The 27,407-nt window shown below is 34.6% G+C and overlaps 1 long non-coding RNA gene across 2 annotated transcripts in view; it reads right to left on the reverse strand.

Moving 5' to 3' along the window:
* Positions 1–1,937: 1,937 nt before the first annotated feature.
* LOC121426959 overlaps positions 1,938–27,407 on the reverse strand; it is a 32,509-nt gene continuing 7,039 nt past the window's right edge. For both annotated transcript variants that reach the window (XR_005971648.1, XR_005971649.1), the window contains exons 3-5: positions 7,058–7,114; positions 5,944–6,103; positions 1,938–4,019 (exon numbers count right to left, since the gene is read on the reverse strand). This is a non-coding gene — a long non-coding RNA (uncharacterized LOC121426959). The remainder of the gene's footprint in view (positions 4,020–5,943; positions 6,104–7,057; positions 7,115–27,407) is intronic.

Consider the following 27,407-nt stretch of genomic DNA (forward strand, 5'->3'; position numbering starts at 1 on the left):
CATAGCACAACGATTTTTAATGCTGTGCATTACTTGATGGTCAAAACTATACAAATTTGGTATCAAAATATACGTAAGACCCTATGCTAAACGGTCATGAAAGCTAGTGGCACACAAAAGATATCTTTTGTCATACTTCGGCAAATGAAATAGGGCATTTAAATTCCCATAGACTTTGTGTAGGTTCAGGTGTTCTAATAATTTTGGCCACCACTGTACATATGTATACAGTTGAGGCCAAAAGTTTACATACACCAGGTAAGAAAACATAGACATGATTTTTTACCACCATAAGAACATTGGGGATCCTTTATTTTGATGAAGATGGTTGGGTATGGTATCTACTTTAGTTTCAAAGAGTATGTTTTAATATTTAGAAACATATATATGGTTGGTTGAACTTCAGTTTGGATAAATTCAGTGGGTCAAAAGTTTACATACACTAACCAAAATTGGTGTTGGTGTTGCCTGAATTTAGCCTTATTTTTCATTTTTTCACTAGTTGAAACAGCCAACAAGCTTCATGTATACTTCTTATGAGATTATTGTCCATTCCTCCAGCAAGACTGCAACAATTCAGTCATATTTCCAGGTTTCCTTGGGTGAATACCATGTTTGGGGTCTGCCCATATGGTTTCTACAGGGATTTGGTCTAGACATGTGACAACCCCTCCTCATTCCCCCTTTGCTCAGTTTATCCACTCTAAAAAATAATTTAAATGAATGTTTTGGTTAATGTGGTAATTAAGGAGTTAATATTAATATATTTCCAACTTTAGACTGGCTTATTAACATGATGCTACATGGTTCATCATCCGATTTTACAATCAATAGGGTTTATCAATGGAGATTACACATTGTTTGTGTATTGAGATGTTGGAGCATGTAGCATCACATTAATACACCAGCCTAAAAGTAGTAACCATGTTAAAATTGTGTCTTCAGTCACCACAAAAACCCAAACATTCATTTTAATTAGTTTACGAAGGGGTGAAACAGAGAAAGGGGGAGATTATGGAGGGTTGTCAAATTTCCAGACCAGATCTCTGTAGAAACCAAATGGACAGACTAAAAGTACAATGGTATTCGACCAATTAAATCTGCAAATGGGACTGGATTGTTGCAATCTTGCTGGAGGAATTGACAATAAACTCAGGAGTAGTATACAGAAAGCTTATTGACAACTCCAACAAGTGAAAAAATAAAAGAAAAAAAATACTTAGGGTAATACAGGTACCACCATCATCAATTTTTGTTAGTGTATGTAAACTTCTGACCCACTGAATTTATCCAAACTGAAGTACGATCAACCATATATATATTTCTATATATTTTCTATTAAAAAAAAATACTCTTCGAAAGTCAAGAAGATACTATAACTACCCATCTCCATCAAAATAAAGGATCCCCAATGTTCTTATGGTGGCAAAAATCACATTTATATGTTTTCTCACCAGGTGTATGTAAACTTTTGGCCTCGACTGTATTTATATATAATCAACAGTTAACACCTCTTTGATAGAGGCTGAGCTGTTGATTTAAAAATGCTTCCAATTATTCCAATGAGTATACAAGCATAATTCACCTAACATTAGGTCAGTACAATGTAAAGATAATTAATTTTGAATTGCAATTCTAGGTTTTTCAATAAATTTCCTCTAATAGCATTACATCTACACACATGTAGCAAGGAGGCCGAGGTCCTGAGTGTGTACATCACCCAGAAATCAGGTTTACAAGACAGTGCAGCCAATAAAGGCAAAACTGAACTGCAAGGTTGTACAACATGCTTCATCCTATTTATGGGAATGACAAGCTTAATTCATTTTGGGAACTTGAATTACTATCAAAAAACAAAAACAAATAGTAACACATTTTAAAATGCTATAGCATGAAAAATCCCACATCCTGATTTTGTATCAAGACTAGACCAGGGGCAGACTAACAGTGTTCTAAAATTTGAAATCGATTATTAAAACTGAAGTGTAAGTTTGTGAGTTCTCTACATTGTACTGTATGACACGCTTTCAGATTTTAAGCAGGTTTGACTGACAAAAATCCAAAAATATAAAGTTTCAAAACAAAGGATGTTAAATATGTTTTCTAGACTGAAATTTAGTGTAAAATTAATTTCTGAAGTTGGAAATGCAAAATCTTGAACCCTTTTTGTGATACGGGTATTATGTAATATGGGTGTGCTTAAAGCTGTATGCAAAGAAAACCAAAATATCACATATCAGTCTTTTTTGCTTGTAAGGGCTCTTCAAAATCAACATAATTGCTTTTTTGAGATTATAAATTATGTTCTTTTGCAAAATTGACAGCTAGTATGTGTCTAAACAGCATTTTGGTTGAACGATTGCGCAATACTGGCTTATGATTGCACAATACCTTCTGAGGATTGTCACTAACTTTGTAAAAAAAAATAATTCAAAAGAAATATGAGCATTTTGCCAATTTTGTGAATTTTACCTTGTAGTAATATTTTCTGGGAATTACTCATTAACTTTTCAACCATATTGGCCTTGTAATTTTTTTTAATGAGCCCTCAAAATGGCAAATTTTTGTCTAAATTTTGGATGACAAAAATCTTTAAAAAAATATAAATAGAAAGAAATAGTTGAAATATTAAACAATTTATCCTATGCCCAAGTAGAGACTTATAATGGGCATAACTGATTAAATTTTCAAGCCTATAGGTCCTATACTTTGGCATACTTGCCCGTTTTGTAAATTTCTTTATTTTTTACACAAATTAAAAAATTAGGGAGTGGGAATAACTTTTTATCATTTTTTTATATCATTCTCCTCCCAGAAATACATTAAATTAGGCACCAAATTAAAGCTTATTAAATTCTGCATATTTTGGTATGTAAATTATTAATGTAGCCCCTTGGACTGAAGAGATATGATTTTTCAAATCAATTTTTTTGTCCGAAACTGCTAAATTTTGAAAGTCAATTGTCACAGGATGCATCATTTTTGAATGGCTGTTGCACAAAAAGTATGAAACCAATTTCAAAACAAATAAAAGAATCCATCAGACTGTTTACTGGGCTGATACAGAAACATTAAAAATGGCCATATGTATGCATATTGTTGAGCCTACAGGTATTTAAAGATAGGAAGTAAATTTTTTTGTCACTGAAAAAGTGCCGTTTTCGGGCAAAATTGGCCATAAATCCACGATTTGTGGCTAAATGCTGTATAAACAAGGTTTTGGACTAAAAATTCACAATCTACATCCATTTTTACCCTAGAAAACGTACTTTTGATGTATAGCATGGCTATAATTACTCTGCTGTGATTTTTTACACACTTTGTCAGTGAAACCTGCTTAAAACCTGAAATGGTGTCGTATATAGACTAAACAACTTCTAGTCAAAAAAAAATGTGGTAATAAAATATGATACCATACAATAATAATTATACCCTTGTGGTCACAAAGTACTCAACATATTGGGTGGTATATGTATGTTCGGCGCGAATGGGTGTCTTTTTTGTCCTTCCCAGATCTTCCCAATCGCTCCTAAGGTTATACTTTTTGATAATTTTGAAAAAAATTCAGTTCTTAAGGGTATACTTTTGGCCAAATTCCCGTTTTTAAGGCCCACATTTTCCAAAATTTTCTAAAGTTGTCTAAAATTTTGCCGAAAATAGAGAAAATTTGCGAAAAAACAAGTTCTTATGGACATCAGTTAAAATAATAAATGATCTCTTTAAAATTATTTAATTAAATTTTTCTTAGTATTTTGACCAGAACACTCTAACAACCTGGGTTTTGTTTTGTAGTGTTGAACAAAACTGGACTAGCTACAGTATAAATACTTGTTTCTCCTTTATCATATTGTTTGCTCTTGATCTTATTTGAGCAACAGTCCTTGAATGAGCCAGTTGCTCAACAACCCTGTCAAGAACAATCCTTGGAGCCATGACCTTTCTTTCAATGTAAACTGCAACGTTCTTACTAAATACCTCCAACTCCTTTTGTGACCATCGCCGTTTTTGCTTAGTACCATCTGAAAAAATACACAAGGTGATTTTTATAAATACACAAGGTGACTTTTTTAATTTGAACATCTGCCAAAAACAAACTAGAGCATCAGTGGTGCAAAAGCTCATCCACCTTATGACAATTATGTCACACTGGGCCAAGGAAATTAAAAAGGGGAATCCAGACTCTTTTTAACTCCCTAGTTAATCCTATGGATGGCGGCCATCTAATTCTTGGATTGTTGCTTATGGAGGGTGAGTAATGGTACCTCAGGCATTTTATGGCTGTACGTTCACACTTCGATTCTCATCGCAACAGAATTGCTAAGAAAATTGGCGCATCTGGCTCAGAGCAAGTCACAACACACGCTGCTGGAAACGCGGACATGGTTACCACATGAAATAAAATGCACACAAATGCACACATTATCTGTGCGAAAAGTCAATATTTAATGCAATAGCTATGGGCTTATTTACGAATAATAAATCTGGAGGTACCATAATTCTTCACCATGAGCGACAACAAAATGTTGGCAAATCCAGATTCCCCTTTTTAATTTGCTTGCATTTGGCACAACTCTTGTTCATGATCACCTACAATGCAGAATGCATTCAAATATTATAGGAAACACTCTGGAAAGATTCTGATTTACACTTTTTAAAACGAGAACTAGAACGTGACCTAAATAAAGAATAAGTGATATGGAGTGGAGATCTATATGGCTACATTATTTTGAAAGACGAGGACTTGTAGACCTAATTGTGGTCTTTGAAAAAAAAATCTGGCAAATGATGGGAGCGAAGTGACTAGAGTCTCGCCCCTCACAGGCGGGTGTCCAGGGTGGAGCAACGCCCTGGCGGGGATTGAGGGGGCAAACCCCACCCCCCCCCCTCCTTAAAGCTCCTGGGGTTTAGCTGTATCAGAGATTAAAAATTGGGTTTCTGAGGCATATAATTTTTTTTTTCTAAAATCGTTTTGCATTTTCATTGCATGCAGCCCCTTGAAAGTTTATAAATAACATTTTTTAAATTTCAAACAAACACATACACGGTAAGTATCATGGCACTGCTGACATTTTCCTTATTTTGCGTAAGCATTCACTCGCAATTCTCTTATCGACCGTCTTTTCTGGCCATTTCCAGTTCCACTTTTCACAAACTGAATAATCAATTTCTTTCACCTTTGCCTTGTCCTTCCAATCTAAAAATTTTAGTTGAAATGCCATAATAATGCAATATTTATATATTGAATCAGTGGTAGCTGCAAAAAGTTACTAAGCGTTTACAGATCGAGACACCATTTTTGTTGTTGTTGAATTCATAGATCCCTCCTTTAAAGGAGTTTGACGAAGCCAGAAACAATACGGCCGACAGTATTGGACTAACAGGCAATATCGCTGTTACATCGACCAATCGAGTTTGCAAGTTACCTACAGTTGCTAGAATTTTTGAGGAATTGGGTGAAATTATATATAATTAGCAATCTTAATAAAACTCGTGCTATTGGGTGAAATTATATATAATTAGCAATCGTAATAAAACTCATGCTATTGGGTGCTACATGGGCTGTTGTTTTCCACCTAAATTGTAGGGATACACGTACATCATGAAAAATGACACCCTACCCCCCCCAAAAAAAAAAATTTAAAACCAGATTTATTTCGATCTCAGAGACCACTTATTTCTGTTAAAAAAAAATCTAGAAACCGATTAAATCGAAGAATCAGGCCTGGACGTGCAAGAATTGTGACTGTTCTACGAGTAATCGGTTGTTAAAACTCCCCGTTTTTCATTGAGGCTGGTTATCTTAGTGGTTAGAGCATCTGCCAAGAAAGCAGAATGTCTAGGGTTTGAACCAAATTAGGTAAATGACAGATAATGCCAACAATTACTTCAATCCTTTCCCATAAGTTTAGTTTTAAAAAGTACGTAATCAAAAATAATACTTACCATCTGACCGCATCAGATGTTTCTTTTTTTTTCTTTCTTTCTTCATCCAAATCAATGTCTGAATCACAATCACTATCTGACACTATCGGACGCTTCTTTTTCTTTGACTGCATCAGACGCTTCTTTTTCTTTTCCATGCCAATGTCTGAATCAGATTCATCTGAAAACAAATACAAAAAAAAAAACTCTTACAATAAAGCTTTCGGTGACAAATACCTTGACTGTTTTATTGTAAGACATACAGACTAAGAGATGTAAATGACAAATAATGCATTGGAACATATGCAGCCATTTTGATTATTTACCATCTCCTTGACCTGGCTTGAAATGTTTTTCAATAGACCCCGGGATTAGACCCCAAACAAGTGTGTTGCGTTTGGTGCTCAATCCAGCTTGCAATGAAGATGTGTCCAAAATAGGTTAGACTAATAAAAGAGGTCTGGATATAGCAGCCATATTGGATTTATGCAAACAAAGAGTTTTCTGAATATTAATGGGAATGTCATTCTTTGTTTGAATAGCCATAGTTTTATCAATATGACCAGAAGTGGTATTCATTTTAAATAGGAAATTGTCGGTAGAATGGTGCCTTTCATTGTATTACATTGAAGGTTCAATCTACATTGTAGAGTAGCATATATTTTCCCTATCTTACATCCATCCCACTTGTAACATATACATCATCAATCAAGAAGATTACACACATTTTTGAAAACTGCTGGACCCAAGCCAGTTGGTACTGCCAGTGTACATGGTAGGTAAACAAACTAGGTTATTGTAAGTTTTCTAGTGCATGTCCTCGGATGTTGGTGTTTTCAAGTTCAAATATACATGGGGTGTGTTTCACAAAGGTCTACGATGCGTTACAAGTACTGTTAACTCATCGTACAATCTGCGAACTGATAGGCGATTCGCGAACTGTTCTTGAGAAAGTGTTCGTACGAGTCGTAGCTTAGTGAAACACGCCCCTGGTGTGTGTAATGTCCTCAGTTGCCTGTGAAAACACACACCACACACCCCCTCCCACACACACACACACACTACAGATGAAGATCCCTTTCCCAAACTTTTGAGTTTTAGTTTTACAAAGTAAATAATCAAAAATTACAATTACCATCAGGCAGCCTGAGACACTTCTTTCGCTTGAAATCTAGGTCAGAATCGGATGAATCTGGAGAAAAAAAACAACTTATGATTAGAGGTGGGCTATAGAGGGTCATATTTGGGTCATTGTCTCAGATCACCCTGAGCACCAAATAAAATAATGATTTTGATAGTCCCGATGCAATTTCTGAAGAAAAAAATGAAAAAGTGTGAAAATCAGGGTGCCCTGACGAAATATCCAAAATGGCCGCCAAATTGTCGAAAATTCAATTTTTGACCATAACTTTTTTTATTCTTTGTTCAATTTACTTGATTTTGGTGGCAATACCCTTTTTTTGGGGTATTGGGAGTCATTATGTGCAACTTTCATCTCACCACAGGTTTCCGTTTACCAGAAAATGCTGTTTTTGCTTAAAAATGGACTGCGAGGGCACTATCCTCAAAAGCACGTACTCAATAGTAAATTTTGGTTTTTACGTAATTGGTCATCATCAGGATTATCAACTCAATATATCATGAAGATTACATCTGTGGAACATTAACAGTTTCTTGTGGCATCAATTTAAAGTTTGCAAAATTCTCCCATTGAATTATACAGGGGTCAACAAACTTTGTATACTTAGGCCCGTATTCTGAAGTCGGGTTTAATTTAGACCATGGTCTAACTCTGTGCTAAAATTATGGGAAGCCAAAAATATCAAAAGTTCGTTTATAATGTTTGTTTCCGATGTTTATTTTGCTCTTTCCTAGTGCTTTAATGGTGAATAAAACCATTTTAAATATCATTTCCTAACATTTATGAATAATTTGTGATTCAAATGAGCTGATAAATTGTTTTTTACTGTTTGAGATTTGTGTCACACCTGGCTCTCCGTAGTTAAACCACAACTTTAAACCAGAGTTTAAATTAAACCCGAGTTCAGAATACGGGCCATAGGCTCCAATGCAGGATATTTTCATGACATAAAATGACCCACAATGAGAGTGCTAGTCAAATTTTCTGGAAGTGTTCTGAATGAAAGAAAGCCTTTACATTTTTTGTAATGTTTATGTCAACATTTCTATTGGGAAGACAGGGGCGGATCCAGGATTTTGAAATAGGGGGGGCGCCAGCAGCGAGGGAGCGAAGCGAGCGAGCGGGGGGAGGGTGTGGGAGGGGGGATACCCCCCCTCCCACGGCAAGGACTTTTTCAAAAAATCATGTCCAATAGTCGTATTTTGAGAGCACCTTTAGAAGAAAAATGCACACTTAAATCACTAACTTCATGAATAAAAGACATATACTGACTCAATTAGGAGCTGGTTTCCAGTCACACACCGTATAAGCGGTCATTCAAAACATACATTTGGCAAAGGCTCTTCACTTGCTTGCATCGTGTGATTGAAACGTCAAATTTAAATGATACGAAACTGAGACTTGTAATCGATAAGTTCCGAATAATCCATTCTGTTTATTGTCATTTGTGTATTTACATTGTGTGTTTCAAACGAGAATTGTTTAGTCGTATGGCAACATGCATAAAATTTGGTTCTTTTTTCCCCAAAATGCACAGTAAATTGTTACAAACTACAGAAAAAAACGACATCATCTTCTGGTAATCAACCTTTTCCCAGAGGTCGTCCCCCCTAGATTTTTAAAACTATTTTTTTTTTTTCGATTTTGCTGGCAATTTTTTTTAAAAGATATATTGTAATCAGCAAACCTATAGATTATCAAACATTAAAAATGGGGTAAGGGGGGGGGGGGTTAATGTCAAAATTTTTACTTTTTAACAATACACAATGTGTCCTCGGGACGTTTTTCCCCCGCACGAAAGTATTTTTTTCTCCCCCAACCCCCACCCCCCCCGTCACATAAAATCTTCGCTCCTTACGCTGACATATAGCTGCCTATACACAGCAAACGCGGAGTAGGGTCGACTGGTGATTGAGAATATACAATTTTGCTCCTTGATCAGTGGCGTACCGTGGGTCACGGCATTGGGGGGGCACCAGTAAAAATTTCGGGTCACTTAGGGAGCGCTCAGTTGTCAAGTAAACTGACCTAATAGAGATATTTTAAGGACATGCAGTGCCATCAAACGGATATGTATCTCACTGATTAAATAATGTGAGCGCGAAGCGCGAGCTGAAAATTTTTGATATTGAGGGCTAAAAATTGACATTATAAGCAAATTGTTTTGTAATCATGATACTTTACTGTCTCGCTAAACAAACAATGCGAGCGCGAAGCGCGAGGTAAAATTTTTGTATATACTGACCCTAAACAAGGAAATTTTAAGGATTATATTTTAGAATCCATTAAGAGTATAAATATCTCACCATAGTCATCTAATGCTATTGCCATCCTTTGCAGATTTTGTTAGAATTACATCTAAACACAGTCATGAAGCACCTTTTGTAGTCATGTAATCATGATTATCATACGCATCTTACTAATCAAATCCTGCAAGCGCAAAAGCGCGAGCTGAAAATTTAGGAAATATAGACCTGAAGAGGGGCATTGTAAGGGTTGTTTGTAGAAATACTCTAAGACCCTACGTATTTGACTAACCAAATGATGCGAGCGCGAAGCGCGAGCTGAAATTTTTGTATATATTGACCACAAACATGGATATTTTAAGGACTATAGTTACGAATCCATTAAGTCAGAGTATACACATCTCACCATAGTCATCTAATGCGAGTGCCAAGCGCTTGCTGATTTTGTTAAAATTACATCTTAACACATGGATCACTTTTTGAAGTCATTGTAATCATGATTATTATACGCATCTCACTAATGAAATACTGCGAGCGCGAAGCGCGAGCTGAAAATATAGGAAATTCAGAAATAAAGAGGGGCATTCCAAGGCTTGTTTGTAGGAATTCACTAAGACCTCACGTATTTCACTAACCAAATGATGCGAGCGCGAAGCGCGAGCTAAATTTTTTTATATTCAGATCAGAAAAATTGACATTCTAAGGACTGATTTTAGGAGTTCATGAAGAGCAGAAATCTCACCAATCCACTAATGCGAACGTTAGCACGGACAGGAAATGTTTTATATTAAGACCTTAAAATAACTTTCAGTAGTCATGAAAAAGAAGAATATATCCCTACTTATAACAATAATAGCTCTAATTGTGAGAAAATATATTATTTTGTTGTATATTGATTTGAAAACGGGAGGCTTTAGTACAGCAGGTATCTCGTTAAAAAGTCTATGCGAGCGCCAGGAACAATGAAGACACAATTGAGCAAATAATGTTTCATGAAGTTGTGAAAAAATGCTTCTTATGTTATATAATATAACACTATGATCAACAACAATTTCTTCTTTCCCCCACTACGTTTCTCTTCCTTTTTCCCTCGTTTTCTTCTTTTCCCCGTTTTTTTTTTTGGCCAGCCGATTGGGGGGCATGTGCCCCCCATGCCCCCCCCCCGTAGTTACGCCACTGTCCTTGATAATTCGTTGGAATGATTGCTTCGGCGAAACTTAGTTGGGGCGCCCTGGATAATATGCCTCTGAATCTACCAGAAAGTGTAAAAGTTAGTTTACATTAAATACAAATATGTCTGACCTATACATTTCAGTGAAAACGTACATGACCAAGGCAGAATGATAATGCTGTGCACGTGGCGCCCGATATAGGGCTTCATCTTTGAGTGAAGAATAATCTCGGGGATAGACATTATCATTCGCATCGTTGACACTTTCTCTCGCGATCTGTTACTTACAATTTACATGTATTTGCCATATTTTACCCACCCAATTGAAGACACATCACTCGATTTAGAACTGTCATTTCATGAAGGGTGTGTTCTTATACTTTACAAGTACATTCTATAGAACTTTACTATTCAAATGAGGACATCATTCTGTCATTCTGTGTAGAAAATATGTATTTTACATAGACGTATACGATTATAACAACCGGATAATTCACTTAAATTTTGAACAATTGATTTTTGTTCTTCAGAGTACATGTAATTTTAACGTAAAGGAAATTTGGCAGGAAAACACCGTTCAAGTATTATAAAGGTCTATAGTCAAACTCTGGGCTCCACATGCAGTGTGCAGGGGTGAAAATTATGACCTCTGTGGAACTCTCTATCAAAATAAAAGCCCAGGTCAATTTCCTGTATGTCACCGCGAAAGGAATATATGATAGAAATTAACAGCTGTACTCTCTCAATTAAATATTCTATCAGGAATTGATAATTATCTTCAGATTTGGATTCTTGTACACGAAAATGAAACCAAACAGTGTGTATATACCATGCTAAATAGAACTGGGTCATATTTTTAATCATGCCCTTTTTGGCTGTATCGAGTACATGTATATTCCTTCAGCCAAGGTCAATATCATGTAAGTCTGTTACTGCGAAAGGAATGTATGTTAGAAATTAACACCTGTACTCTCTCAATATAATACTCTATCAGACTATCAGGAATTGTTAATTTCTCAGATTTTGATTTTTTAAAATTTCTAATGTCCCTTTGACCAGAGTGAAATTGTATACGCTACTTTCAAAAACTGAGCTTAGGGCAAGGAACAGAGAATTGTGCGGGATTAAGGATTATGAAGCATGAAATTTCACACAGCTTTTCATAAGGGAAGGTTACATATATCTGATAATCATCAAGCGTTTTGAAAAGGATGATTATACCTTTGATAACTATGTCTTGCACCAGTCTTCGCACTCATTCAAGATGCCATTTTAAGATCAGCGTTCATAGCTCCACTCAAACAGCATCCCAAATCTTAAGATAGAAGACGATATTTATGATAACAAGACATTTAATGGTTTTTTTTGCAGAGGACCAGCTCTCAATTTACCCAAGTACACAAAAAGGAAACCAAACAGTGTATTATACCATGCTAAATAGAACTGGGTCATTTTTTAATCATGTCCCTTTTGGATGTATCGAGTACATGTATATTCCTTCAGCCAAGGTCAATATCATGTAAGTCTGTTACTAGTCTGCTGGGCAAACCCTTCACTCGAAATAAGGGTCTGAATGTGCAGCCTACTCATGAACAGCAAGTTTTGTATGTGCTAGTCTTTGCGTGGAGGCACACTTGTTGATCAAAGTTCCAATCAGGGTCTGTGCCTGCAGACTAGTCTGTTACAGCGAAAGGAATGTATGTTAGAAATTAACACCTGTACTCTCTCAATATAATACTCTATCAGACTATCAGGAATTGTTAATTTCTCAGATTTTGATTTTTTTTTAATTTCTAATGTCCCTTTGACCAGAGTGAAATTGTATACGCTACTTTCAAAATCTGAGCTTAGGGCAAGGAACAGAGAATTGTGCGGGATTAAGGATTATGAAGCATGAAATTTCACACAGCTTTTCATAAGGGAAGGTTACATATATCTGATAATCATCAAGCGTTTTGAAAAGGGGCAATTCCATGATTTGTTACGTTACACTTTATGGTCATTTTCAATCTAAGGTTGGCTTCTACATGAAGATGCTTTGATGTTATTTTTCAATTTTTGTAGTGTGAATACCTCTAGACAAAACCTACTTCACACCATCAAACAGAATCATGAGGCACATTTCAGTAAGGAATAACAAGAACTTTAATTTCGGTTAGTTACGTTATACTAAGAGGACATGAAAAATTGAGACATGAGTTTGTCCAAAAAGTTTGCTCAAACTAGGTTCAACTGAAACAAACTGTTACATTCATGTTATTGCTGGATAGATAACATGTCATTTGATATGAAGCATTTTAGGAGTAGCTTTATAATTTCCGACTGTAACAGCAAAAACCTGGTTAGTTACGTTACACCTTGTCCAACAATACAAATTTAAGATTTTTCCACATTTTTTGCAACTTATTTTTGAAAATTTTGTTTAATTAGATGTGTCATTATGGCCTTCAAATTATCCAACTGAAAAATATACAAAATACGCAGTAGTTTTCTGTCTAAGTCTAAAATACTGTGTGTAGTCCCATATATCTAATTTTTTGTATTGCTCGGATTCTCCTATAAGAAGACATTTGGGGTCAAATTTTTTTCTGCTGTGCAGGAGACCCCTTTGCATATACAACTTCTATATGAATTTTAACCAAAAATATTGACCTGAATTTGAGATAGAGCAAAAATAAAGTTTTGAGAAATGTCCAATAATTCATGGAATTGCCCAACCTTTGATACATGTAACTATGTCTTGCACCAGTCTTCGCACTCATTCAAGATACCATTTTAAGATCAGCGTTCATAGCTCCACTCAAACAGCATCCCAAATCTTAAGATAGAAGACGATATTTATGATAACAAGACATTTAATGGCTTTTTTTGCAGAGGACCAGCTCTCAATTTACCCAAGTACACAAAAAGGAAACCAAACAGTGTATTATACCATGCTAAATAGAACTGGGTCATTTTTTAATCATGTCCCTTTTGGATGTATTGAGTACATTCCTTCAGCCCAGGTCAATTTCCTGTATGTCACCGGGAAAGGAATATATGTTAGAAATTAACAGCTGTACTCTCTCAATTAAATATTCTATCAGGAATCGATAATTATCTTCAGATTTGGATTCTTGTACACGAAAATGAAACCAAACAGTGGGTATATACCATGCTAAATAGAACTGGGTCATATTTTTAATCATGCCCCTTTTGGCTGTATCGAGTATATGTATATTCCTTCAGCCAAGGTCAATATCATGTAAGTCTGTTACCGCTAAAGGAATGTATGTTAGAAATTAACACCTGTACTCTCTCAATATAATACTCTATCAGACTATCAGGAATTGTTAATTTCTCAGATTTTGATTTTTTTAAATTTCTAATGTCCCTTTGACCAGAGTGAAATTGTATACGCTACTTTCAAAATCTGAGCTTAGGGCAAGGAACAGAGAATTGTGCGGGATTAAGGATTATGAAGCATGAAATTTCACACAGCTTTTCATAAGGGAAGGTTACATATATCTGATAATCATCAAGCGTTTTGAAAAGGTTGATTATACCTTTGATAACTATGTCTTGCACCAGTCTTCGCACTCATTCAAGATGCCATTTTAAGATCAGCGTTTATAGCTCCACTCAAACAGCATCCCAAATCTTAAGATAGAAGACGATATTTGTGATAACAAGACGTTTAATGGCTTTTTTTGCAGAGGACCAGATCTCAATTTACCCAAGTACACAAAAAGGAAACCAAACAGTGTATTATACCACGCTAAATAGAACTGGGTCATTTTTTAATCATGTCCCTTTTGAATGTATTAAGTACATTCCTTCAGCCCAGGTCAATTTCCTGTATGTCACCGCAAAAGGAATGTATGATAGAAATTAACAGCTGTACTCTCTCAATTAAATATTCTATCAGGAATTGATAATTATCTTCAGATTTGGATTCTTGTCAGATTTGGATTCTTGTACAGAAAATGAAACCAAACAGTGTGTATATACCATGCTAAATAGAACTAGGTCATATTCTTAATCATGCCCCTTTTGGCTGTATCGAGTATATTCCTTCAGCCAAGGTCAATATCATGTAAGTCTGTTACCGCGAAAGGAATGTATGTTAGAAATTAACACCTGTACTCTCTCAATATAATACTCTATCAGACTATCAGGAATTGTTAATTTCTCAGATTTTGATTTTTTTTAATTTCTAATGTCCCTTTAACCAGAGTGAAATTGTATACGCTACTTTCAAAATCTGAGCTTAGGGCAAGGAACAGAGAATTGTGCGGGATTAAGGATTATGAAGCATGAAATTTCACACAGCTTTTCATAAGGGAAGGTTACATATATCTGATAATCATCAAGCGTTTTGAAAAGGATGATTATACCTTTGATAACTATGTCTTGCACCAGTCTTCGCACTCATTCAAGATGCCATTTTAAGATCAGCGTTTATAGCTCCACTCAAACAGCATCCCAAATCTTAAGATAGAAGACGATATTTGTGATAACAAGACGTTTAATGGCTTTTTTTGCAGAGGACCAGATCTCAATTTACCCAAGTACACAAAAAGGAAACCAAACAGTGTATTATACCACGCTAAATAGAACTGGGTCATTTTTTAATCATGTCCCTTTTGAATGTATTAAGTACATTCCTTCAGCCCAGGTCAATTTCCTGTATGTCACCGCAAAAGGAATGTATGATAGAAATTAACAGCTGTACTCTCTCAATTAAATATTCTATCAGGAATTGATAATTATCTTCAGATTTGGATTCTTGTCAGATTTGGATTCTTGTACACGAAAATGAAACCAGTGTGTATATACCATGCTAAATAGAACTAGGTCATATTCTTAATCATGCCCCTTTTGGCTGTATCGAGTATATGTATATTCCTTCAGCCAAGGTCAATATCCTGTAAGTCTGTTACCGCGAAAGGAATGTATGTTAGAAATTAACACCTGTACTCTCTCAATATAATACTCTATCAGACTATCAGGAATTCTTAATTTCTCAGATTTTGATTTTTTTAATTTCTAATGTCCCTTTGACCAGAGTGAAATTGTATACGCTACTTTCAAAATCTGAGCTTAGGGCAAGGAACAGAGAATTGTGCGGGATTAAGGATTATGAAGCATGAAATTTCACACAGCTTTTCATAAGGGAAGGTTACATATATCTGATAATCATCAAGCGTTTTGAAAAGGTTGATTATACCTTTGATAACTATGTCTTGCACCAGTCTTCGCACTCATTCAAGATGCCATTTTAAGATCAGCGTTTATAGCTCCACTCAAACAGCATCCCAAATCTTAAGATAGAAGACGATATTTGTGATAACAAGACGTTTAATGGCTTTTTTTGCAGAGGACCAGATCTCAATTTACCCAAGTACACAAAAAGGAAACCAAACAGTGTATTATACCACGCTAAATAGAACTGGGTCATTTTTTAATCATGTCCCTTTTGGATGTATTGAGTACATTCCTTCAGCCCAGGTCAATTTCCTGTATGTCACATCGAAAGAAATGTATGATAGAAATTAACAGCTGTACTCTCTCAATTAAATATTCTATCAGGAATTGATAATTATCTTCAGATTTGGATTCTTGTCAGATTTGGATTCTTGTACACGAAAATGAAACCAAACAGTGTGTATATACCATGCTAAATAGAACTAGGTCATATTCTTAATCATGCCCCTTTTGGCTGTATCGAGTATATTCCTTCAGCCAAGGTCAATATCATGTAAGTCTGTTACCGCGAAAGGAATGTATGTTAGAAATTAACACCTGTACTCTCTCAATATAATACTCTATCAGACTATCAGGAATTGTTAATTTCTCAGATTTTGATTTTTTTTAATTTCTAATGTCCCTTTAACCAGAGTGAAATTGTATACGCTACTTTCAAAATCTGAGCTTAGGGCAAGGAACAGAGAATTGTGCGGGATTAAGGATTATGAAGCATGAAATTTCACACAGCTTTTCATAAGGGAAGTTTACATATATCTGATAATCATCAAGCGTTTTGAAAAGGATGATTATACCTTTGATAACTATGTCTTGCACCAGTCTTCGCACTCATTCAAGATGCCATTTTAAGATCAGCGTTTATAGCTCCACTCAAACAGCATCCCAAATCTTAAGATAGAAGACGATATTTATGATAACAAGACGTTTAATGGCTTTTTTTGCAGAGGACCAGATCTCAATTTACCCAAGTACACAAAAAGGAAACCAAACAGTGTATTATACCACGCTAAATAGAACTGGGTCATTTTTTAATCATGTCCCTTTTGAATGTATTGAGTACATTCCTTCAGCCCAGGTCAATTTCCTGTATGTCACCACAAAAGGAATGTATGATAGAAATTAACAGCTGTACTCTCTCAATTAAATATTCTATCAGGAATTGATAATTATCTTCAGATTTGGATTCTTGTCAGATTTGGATTCTTGTACACGAAAATGAAACCAGTGTGTATATACCATGCTAAATAGAACTAGGTCATATTCTTAATCATGCCCCTTTTGGCTGTATCGAGTATATTCCTTCAGCCAAGGTCAATATCCTGTAAGTCTGTTACCGCGAAAGGAATGTATGTTAGAAATTAACACCTGTACTCTCTCAATATAATACTCTATCAGACTATCAGGAATTCTTAATTTCTCAGATTTTGATTTTTTTAATTTCTAATGTCCCTTTGACCAGAGTGAAATTGTATACGCTACTTTCAAAATCTGAGCTTAGGGCAAGGAACAGAGAATTGTGCGGGATTAAGGATTATGAAGCATGAAATTTCACACAGCTTTTCATAAGGGAAGGTTACATATATCTGATAATCATCAAGCGTTTTGAAAAGGTTGATTATACCTTTGATAACTATGTCTTGCACCAGTCTTCGCACTCATTCAAGATGCCATTTTAAGATCAGCGTTTATAGCTCCACTCAAACAGCATTCCAAATCTTAAGATAGAAGACGATATTTGTGATAACAAGACGTTTAATGGCTTTTTTTGCAGAGGACCAGATCTCAATTTACCCAAGTACACAAAAAGGAAACCAAACAGTGTATTATACCACGCTAAATAGAACTGGGTCATTTTTTAATCATGTCCCTTTTGGATGTATTGAGTACATTCCTTCAGCCCAGGTCATTTTCCTGTATGTCACCGCGAAAGGAATGTATGATAGAAATTAACAGCTGTACTCTCTCAATTAAATATTCTATCAGGAATTGATAATTATCTTCAGATTTGGATTCTTGTCAGATTTGGATTCTTGTACACGAAAATGAAACCAAACAGTGTGTATATACCATGCTAAATAGAACTAGGTCATATTCTTAATCATGCCCCTTTTGGCTGTATCGAGTATATTCCTTCAGCCAAGGTCAATATCATGTAAGTCTGTTACCGAGAAAGGAATGTATGTTAGAAATTAACACCTGTACTCTCTCAATATAATACTCAGACTATCAGGAATTCTTAATTTCTCAGATTTTGATTTTTTTAATTTCTAATGTCCCTTTGACCAGAGTGAAATTGTATACGCTACTTTCAAAATCTGAGCTTAGGGCAAGGAACAGAGTATTGTGCGGGATTAAGGATTATGAAGCATGAAATTTCACACAGCTTTTCATAAGGGAAGGTTACATATATCTGATAATCATCAAGCGTTTTGAAAAGGTTGATTATACCTTTGATAACTATGTCTTGCACCAGTCTTCGCACTCATTCAAGATGCCATTTTAAGATCAGCGTTTATAGCTCCACTCAAACAGCATCCCAAATCTTAAGATAGAAGACGTATTTATGATAACAAGACGTTTAATGGCATTTTTTGCAGAGGACCAGATCTCAATTTACCCAAGTACACAAAAAGGAAACCAAACAGTGTATTATACCACGCTAAATAGAACTGGGTCATTTTTTAATCATGTCCCTTTTGGATGTATTGAGTACATTCCTTCAGCCCAGGTCAATTTCCTGTATGTCACCGCGAAAGAAATGTATGATAGAAATTAACAGCTGTACTCTCTCAATTAAATATTGTATCAGGAATTGATAATTATCTTCAGATTTGGATTCTTGTCAGATTTGGATTCTTGTACACGAAAATGAAACCAAACAGTGTGTATATACCATGCTAAATAGAACTAGGTCATATTCTTAATCATGCCCCTTTTGGCTGTATCGAGTATATTCCTTCAGCCAAGGTCAATATCCTGTAAGTCTGTTACCGTGAAAGGAATGTATGTTAGAAATTAACACCTGTACTCTCTCAATATAATACTCTATCAGACTATCAGGAATTGTTAATTTCTCAGATTTTGATTTTTTTTAATTTCTAATGTCCCTTTGACCAGAGTGAAATTGTATACGCTATTTTCAAAATCTGAGCTTAGGGCAAGGAACAGAGAATTCTGCGGGATTAAGGATTATGAAGCATGAAATTTCACACAGCTTTTCATAAGGGAAGATTACTATCTGATAATCATCAAGCGTTTTCAAAAGGATGATTATACCTTTGATAACTATGTCTTGCACCAATCTTCGCACTCATTCAAGATGCCATTTTAAGATCAGCGTTCATAGCTCCACTCAAACAGCATCGCAAATCTTAAGATAGAAGACAATATTTATGATAACAAGACATTTAATGGGTTTTTTTGCAGAGGACCAGCTCTCAATTTACCCAAGTACACAAAAAGGAAACCAAACAGTGTATTATACCATGCTAAATAGAACTGGGTCATTTTTAATCATGCCCCTTTTGGCTGTATTTGAGTACATTCCTTCAGTCAAGGTCAATTTCCTGTAAGTATGTTACCGCAATTGGAATGTATACATGCCTGTACTCTCTCAATTTAATACTCAATCAGGAATCATTAATTTTTCAAATTTGGATTCTAAAAAAAAAAATGTCCTTTTGACCCGAGTGAAATTGCATACTTCACTTCTTTAACTTCAAAATCTGAGCTTATAGGCAAAGAACAGAACATTATGGGGGACAGCATTTTAGCAATTAATAAGTCTAATAATTGTTTTTTAAAAATCATATTTTCTGACCAAACTAAAGGATTAAGAATCATGGAATTACACACCGCTTTCTATATTGGAAGATTACATGTAACTGATGAACATCAAGTATTTTGAAAGGGATGATAATACATGTACCTTTTATCTTCTTGCATACATCTTCGCACTCATTCAAAATCCCATTTTAAGATAAGCGTTTATATACATGTAACTACACTATTACAGTGTCCCAATTTCAAAGAAAAAAAATGATAACAGGATGTTCGCTGTCACATGATTTTGATATCAAGGCATCAAGAACATCTTTCAAATTCTAACCTGGTCTACTGTAAGACCAACTACAGTAGATAATCACCAATAGAATACTGTAGGCCTACAAATGCAATAGGCTAAAGCCTAATTCATCTATGGTCAGTGCTCAAGATAGCCGGTATTGCATCAGTTTGCTCTAGTTTTGCAGTATTGCTGTAAAATAGGCTACTACATTTATAGACATATTCAACATCCCAGACCAATTAAATTTAGCCCCTTATACATGTACTTGCCTTAAGCAATCAATGTTGTTTATTTCACATCAAGTACCAATCAATTTAAACTTGGTTGTATCTAGTGGAGTGAGTGGTTGCTTTTAAGGGCAATCACGTGACTCGTATGGACCGAGTGGTTGTATCTAGCGGAGTGAGTGGTTGCTTTTTAGGTGCAATCACGTGACTCGTATGGACCGAGTGGTTGTATCTAGTGGAGTGAGTGGTTGCTTTTAAGCGCAATCACATGACCTGTTTGGACTTATTAGACTGCACACGCTGGTAAACATTAAAATTGCAACCTTGTTCATAAGTATACAGTTTTAATTTATAGTTTAAAATTAGTAATTTTTGAAAAACATAAAAGCAAGGATAAAGTTAAACTAACGTACATTGGCAGTATACGAAATGAACAATGTAGTTGAAAATATATTGTGTCCGATTGTGTAGACATATATCCAAGGATAGAGTTAAAACTTGTGCAAGGTTTGCAGTACATTCATTGTGAGACTTAATTTGTATATACATTATGGGGACATATATATCCAATTGTGTGGACATACTATATTGTATAATTTGTATTCAAGGATACAGTCAAACTTTGATTGGGTTTGTACTTGGGCTGTGGTTGGCATGTTTTTTCTATACGTCGACATATCAATTAATATACTTAAAAAACATGTATTTTGTTGTATTACCCAAAATGTTTCAGATTTGGAATCTTCAGTCTCAACATCTCATATGCACCAGTTTTTATTGACATGTGAGGTACACTTAAGGAAAAATGGCCCCTGAACATTGCATTTTAATATACTTAAAAAATATGTATTTTGTTGTATTACCCAAAATGTTTCAGATTTGGAATCTTCAGTCTCAACATCTCATATGCACCAGTTTTTATTGACATGTGAGGTACACTTATGGAAAAATGGCCCCCTGAACATTGCATTTTATGCCGCAGCACATACTTTTTGTCATATCGCGCTTCATGAAAACGAAACAGAGTTAGAATTTAATATTCACAAGTTTTTCTTTTCTCATAGGTACCTACAAATATACTATTAAAGAAAAAAAATCCATGGTGTAGGGTTCCAATGGTTCCTCGAGTTGGGCTTGAATGACCCAACAATGTTTCAATTATAATCCATAAATTTCTTTAAAACCACTCAAATTTGCTTGGTTAAAATTGACCTCAAACTAACTGCAAATACAAAATTGCTGACTGAAATTTGATTTTCGTGAGTGATTCACCCCAAATCGGGGGTTACATCTTTGAAATTGTCCCAAAATGCTTAGGAAGCACTCACAAAATAAAGCTAAGCAAGATCTGCACAAATGTACACCACTCACTATTAAAACTTCATTAAATAAGATTTTTCTCAGCACAATAGACAGTTTATATTCAATCATGGACTTATTAGACTGCACACGCTGGTAAACATTAAAATTGCAGCCTTGTTCATAAGTATACAGTTTTAATTTATAGTTTTAAATTAGTAATTTTTGAAAAACATAAAAGCAAGGATAAAGTTAAACTAACGTACATTGGCAGTATACGAAATGAACAATGTAGTTGAAAATATATTGTGTCCGATTGTGTAGACATATATCCAAGGATAGAGTTAAAACTTGTGCAAGGTTTGCAGTACATTCATTGTGAGACTTAATTTGTATATACATTATGGGGACATATATATCCAATTGTGAGGACATACTATATTGTATAATTTGTCTTCAAGGATACACTCAAACTTTGATTGGGTTTGTACTTAGGCTGTGGTTGGCATGTTTTTTCTCTCCATCGACATATCAATTAATATACTTAAAAAACATGTATTTTTTTGTATTACCCAAAATGTTTCAGATTTGGAATCTTCAGTCTCAACATCTCATATGCACCAGTTTTTATTGACATGTGAGGTACACTTAAGGAAAAATGGCCCCTGAACATTGCATTTTGTGCCGCAGCACATGCTTTTTGTAATATCGTGCTTCATGAAAACGAAACAGGGTTTGAATTTAATATTCGCAGGTTTTTCATTTCTCATAGGTACCTACAAATATACTATTAAAGAAAAAAACAATCCATGGTGTAGGGTTCCAATGGTTCCCCAAGTTGGGCTTGAATGACCCAAAAATGTTTCAATTATAATTCATAAAATTTCTTTAAAACCACTCAAATTTGCTGGGTTAAAATTGACCTCTAAACTAACTAACAAAATTGCTGACTGAAATTTGATTTTCGGGAGTGATTCACCCCAAATTAGGGGTTACATTTTTGAAATTGTCCCAAAATGCTTAGGAGGCACTCACAAAATAAAGCTAAGCAAGATCTGCACAAACGTACACCACTCACCATTAAAACTTCATTAAATAAGATTTTCCTCAGCACAATAGACAGTTTATATTCAATCATGGACTTATTAGACTGCACACGCTGGTAAACATTGAAATTGCAACCTTGTTCATAAGTATACAGTTTTAATTTATAGTTTAAAATTAGTAATTTTTGAAAAACATAAAAGCAAGGATAAAGTTAAACTAACGTACACTGGCAGTATACGAAATGAACAATGTAGTTGAAAATATATTGTGTCCGATTGTGTAGACATATATCCAAGGATAGAGTTAAAACTTGTGCAAGGTTTGCAGTACATTCATTGTGAGACTTAATTTGTATATACATTATGGGGACATATATATCCAATTGTGTGGACATACTATATTGTATAATTTGTATTCAAGGATACAGTCAAACTTTGATTGGGTTTGTACTTGGGCTGTGGTTGGCATGTTTTTTCTATACGTCGACATATCAATTAATATACTTAAAAAATATGTATTTTGTTGTATTACCCAAAATGTTTCAGATTTGGAATCTTCAGTCTCAACATCTCATATGCACCAGTTTTTATTGACATGTGAGGTACACTTAAGGAAAAATGGCCCCTGAACATTGCATTTTGTGCCGCAGCACATGCTTTTTGTAATATCGTGCTTCATGAAAACGAAACAGAGTTAAAATTTAATATTCGCAGGTTTTTCATTTCTCATAGGTACCTACAAATATACTACTAAAGAAAAAAACAACCCATGGTGTAGGGTTCAAATGGTTCCCCAAGTTGGGCTTGAATGACCCAAAAATGTTTCAATTATAATTCATAAAATTTCTTTAAAACCACTCAAATTTGCTGGGTTAAAATTGACCTCTAAACTAACTAACAAAATTGCTGACTGAAATTTGATTTTCGGGAGTGATTCACCCCAAATTAAGGGTTACATTTTTGAAATTGTCCCAAAATGCTTAGGAGGCACTCACAAAATAAAGCTAAGCAAGATCTGCACAAACGTACACCACTCACCATTAAAACTTCATTAAATAAGATTTTCCTCAGCACAATAGACAGTTTAGATTCAAGCATGGACTTATTAGACTGCACAGGCTGGTAAACATTAAAATTGCAGCCTTGTTCATAAGTATACAGTTTTAATTTATAGTTTTAAATTAGTAATTTTTGAAAAACATAAAAGCAAGGATAAAGTTAAACTAACGTACATTGGCAGTATACGAAATGAACAATGTAGTTGAAAATATATTGTGTCCGATTGTGTAGACATATATCCAAGGATAGAGTTAAAACTTGTGCAAGGTTTGCAGTACATTCATTGTGAGACTTAATTTGTATATACATTATGGGGACATATATATCCAATTGTGTGGACATACTATATTGTATAATTTGTCTTCAAGGATACACTCAAACTTTGATTGGGTTTGTACTTAGGCTGTGGTTGGCATGTTTTTTCTCTCCATCGACATATCAATTAATATACTTAAAAAACATGTATTTTGTTGTATTACCCAAAATGTTTCAGATTTGGAATCTTCAGTCTCAACATCTCATATGCACCAGTTTTTATTGACATGTGAGGTACACTTAAGGAAAAATGGCCCCTGAACATTGCATTTTATGCCGCAGCACATGCTTTTTGTAATATCGTGCTTCATGAAAACGAAACAGAGTTAAAATTTAATATTCGCAGGTTTTTCATTTCTCATAGGTACCTACAAATATACTACTAAAGAAAAAAACAATCCATGGTGTAGGGTTCCAATGGTTCCCCAAGTTGGGCTTGAATGACCCAAAAATGTTTCAATGATAATTCATAAAATTTCTTTAAAACCACTCAAATTTGCTGGGTTAAAATTGACCTCTAAACTAACTAACAAAATTGCTGACTGAAATATGAATTTCGGGAGTGATTCACCCCAAATTAGGGGTTACATTTTTGAAATTGTCCCAAAATGCTTAGGAGGCACTCACAAAATAAAGCTAAGCAAGATCTGCACAAACGTACACCACTCACCATTAAAACTTCATTAAATAAGATTTTCCTCAGCACAATAGACAGTTTATATTCAATCATGGACTTATTAGACTGCACACGCTGGTAAACATTAAAATTGCAACCTTGTTCATAAGTATACAGTTTTAATTTATAGTTTTAAATTAGTAATTTTTGAAAAACATAAAAGCAAGGATAAAGTTAAACTAACGTACATTGGCAGTATACGAAATGAACAATGTAGTTGAAAATATATTGTGTCCGATTGTGTAGACATATATCCAAGGATAGAGTTAAAACTTGTGCAAGGTTTGCAGTACATCCATTGTGAGACTTAATTTGTATATATACATTATGGGGACATATATATCCAATTGTGTGGACATACTATATTGTATAATTTGTATTCAAGGATACAGTCAAACTTTGATTGGGTTTGTACTTGGGCTGTGGTTGGCATGTTTTTTCTATACGTCGACATATCAATTAATATACTTAAAAAATATGTATTTTGTTGTATTACCCAAAATGTTTCAGATTTGGAATCTTCAGTCTCAACATCTCATATGCACCAGTGTTTATTGACATGTGAGGTACACTGAAGGAAAAATGGCCCCCTGAACATTGCATTTTGTGCCGCAGCACATGCCTTTTGTAATATCGTGCTTCATGAAAACGAAACAGAGTTAAAATTTAATATTCGCAGGTTTTTCATTTCTCATAGGTACCTATAAATATACTATTAAAGAAAAATAAACAATCCATGGTGTAGGGTTCCAATGGTTCCCCAAATTGGGCTTGAATGACCCAAAAATGTTTCAATTATAATTCATAAAATTTCTTTAAAACCACTCAAATTTGCTGGGTTAAAATTGACCTCAAAAGTAACTAACAAAATTGCTGACTGAAATTTGATTTTCGTGATTCACCCCAAATTTGGGGTTACATTTTTGAAATTGTCCCAAAATGCTTAGGAGGCACTCACAAAATAAAGCTAAGGAAGATCTGCACAAATGTACACCACTCACTATTAAAACTTCATTAAATAAGATTTTCCTCAGCACAATAGACAGTTTAGATTCAAGCATGGACTTATTAGACTGCACACGCTGGTAAACATTAAAATTGCAGCCTTATTCATAAGTATACAGTTTTAATTCATAGTTTTAAATTTAGTAATTTTTGAAAAACATAAAAGCAAGGAAAAAGTTAAACTTTGCTCAACATATGTTGGCAGTATACAAAATGTACAATGTACTTGGTATCATATTGTGTCCCATTGTGCAGACATATATCCAAGGATAGAGTTAAAACTTGTGCTAGGTTTGCTGTACATTCATTGTGTGAGACGTACTTTATTTGTATATACTTTATGGGGACATATATATCCAATTGTGTGGACATACTATATTGTATAATTTGTATTCAAGGATACACTCAAACTTTGATTGGGTTTGTACTTAGGCTGTGGTTGGCATGTTTTTTCTATACGTCGACATATCAATTATATCCTTAAAAAACATGTATTTTGTTGTACTACCTAAAATGTTTCAGATTTGGAATCTTCAGTCTCAACATCTCATATGCACCAGTTTTTATTGACATGTGAGGTACACTTAAGGAAAAATGGCCTCCTGAACATTGCATTTTGTGCCGCAGCACATGCTTTTTGTAATATCGTGCTTCATGAAAATAAACCAGAGTTATAATTTAGGCGGTGCGTTTTATAGTGGGCCCACACATAGGTGGTTTTGTTACATTTGTGCGACACACTCTCTAATAAAAAGTGGCATAAAACAACAAATACCTGTGCTACATTGAAGAAAAGAGTATCAATTTAAAGGTAATTTATATGTCCACTACTCCAAAGTAAAAACGTTTTTGTAGTCTCTTCGTTCATTAGCAATTAGCAATCAATTAATGCCAAGTAGCCATATTTGTAGGGTGGTAGATAGGGGGGAGCATTCATGATAGGGGTAGCATAAATTTTGGTACCCCCTAAAATCTCAGCCATGGATCATACAATTGCTATGAAAACGTCCATGCTGGTAAAGGCAAACAAATCAAACAAAACTGTATAGTTAGTTTTTTGAGAAAATTTTCTTTATGAATAAATTATGCTCATTTATGCATATTTAATTAAGTTAATTTATGCAAAATTCCATTTTTGGTAATAATTCCCTAATCAGCCATTTAGAGTTATAAATTTTGGTATACATTATTCTTTAGTCCATGAGAATGATTATGCACCAAAAAGAATTAGCATATTAATTTAATTTCTTATGTATTTTCTTGTTTTTTTTTTATTTATGTATCTTATTGTTTTTGATTTCTTATTTATTTCTTTGTTATGGAGCATGAAATTATTGGTGAGGATTTTTTTGGCATAAAAACACAATAATAAATTGATTTCAATGAGTTTGAAAAGAAAATGCTAAATATATTAATTCATTGAAAAAATCTATTTTACATTGGATTTGTACACATTTCACCACATTTTGGGCAAAATGTCTCGACCAAAAAATGATCACACAAAATAAATTGGAATTGAATTAGAATTGAATTGTGAAAAAAAGAACTGTTTTGCATTGACTTTGCACTGACTCCCGTGTCCCCTCCACCTCCACCCTATACCATGTCTCATTCACCCGCTTATATTTTTTTTTATGTCAGGAAGATATCCGTGATGTGTTTCCTGTTTTGAAAACTAGAATAAAAATGCTAAAGTTTGGTACCATGGACTTTAAGATTCATAAAGGAGAACATGGTCAAATCATCAAAAAAAAAATTATTTTGGTGATTTATGTAACGTTCTCTACCCTATTTTAGCGTACGACTATATGGCATAGAACCACTTGCATCTATTACTTGGTTAAGCAGAGATTCACGTAATTCCACTAATTTTTGTTCTTGCATCATATAGAGGTAGGCAATCCTGCATTTAAACAGACATTCACCAACTAAAGATGTAACAGCCCACCTTTTAGTATGTTCGGTTTGTTATTTTTCACTCAGAATA

Source organism: Lytechinus variegatus, chromosome 13 (assembly GCF_018143015.1).
Source record: "Lytechinus variegatus isolate NC3 chromosome 13, Lvar_3.0, whole genome shotgun sequence".
Taxonomy (NCBI): Eukaryota; Metazoa; Echinodermata; class Echinoidea; order Temnopleuroida; family Toxopneustidae; genus Lytechinus; species Lytechinus variegatus.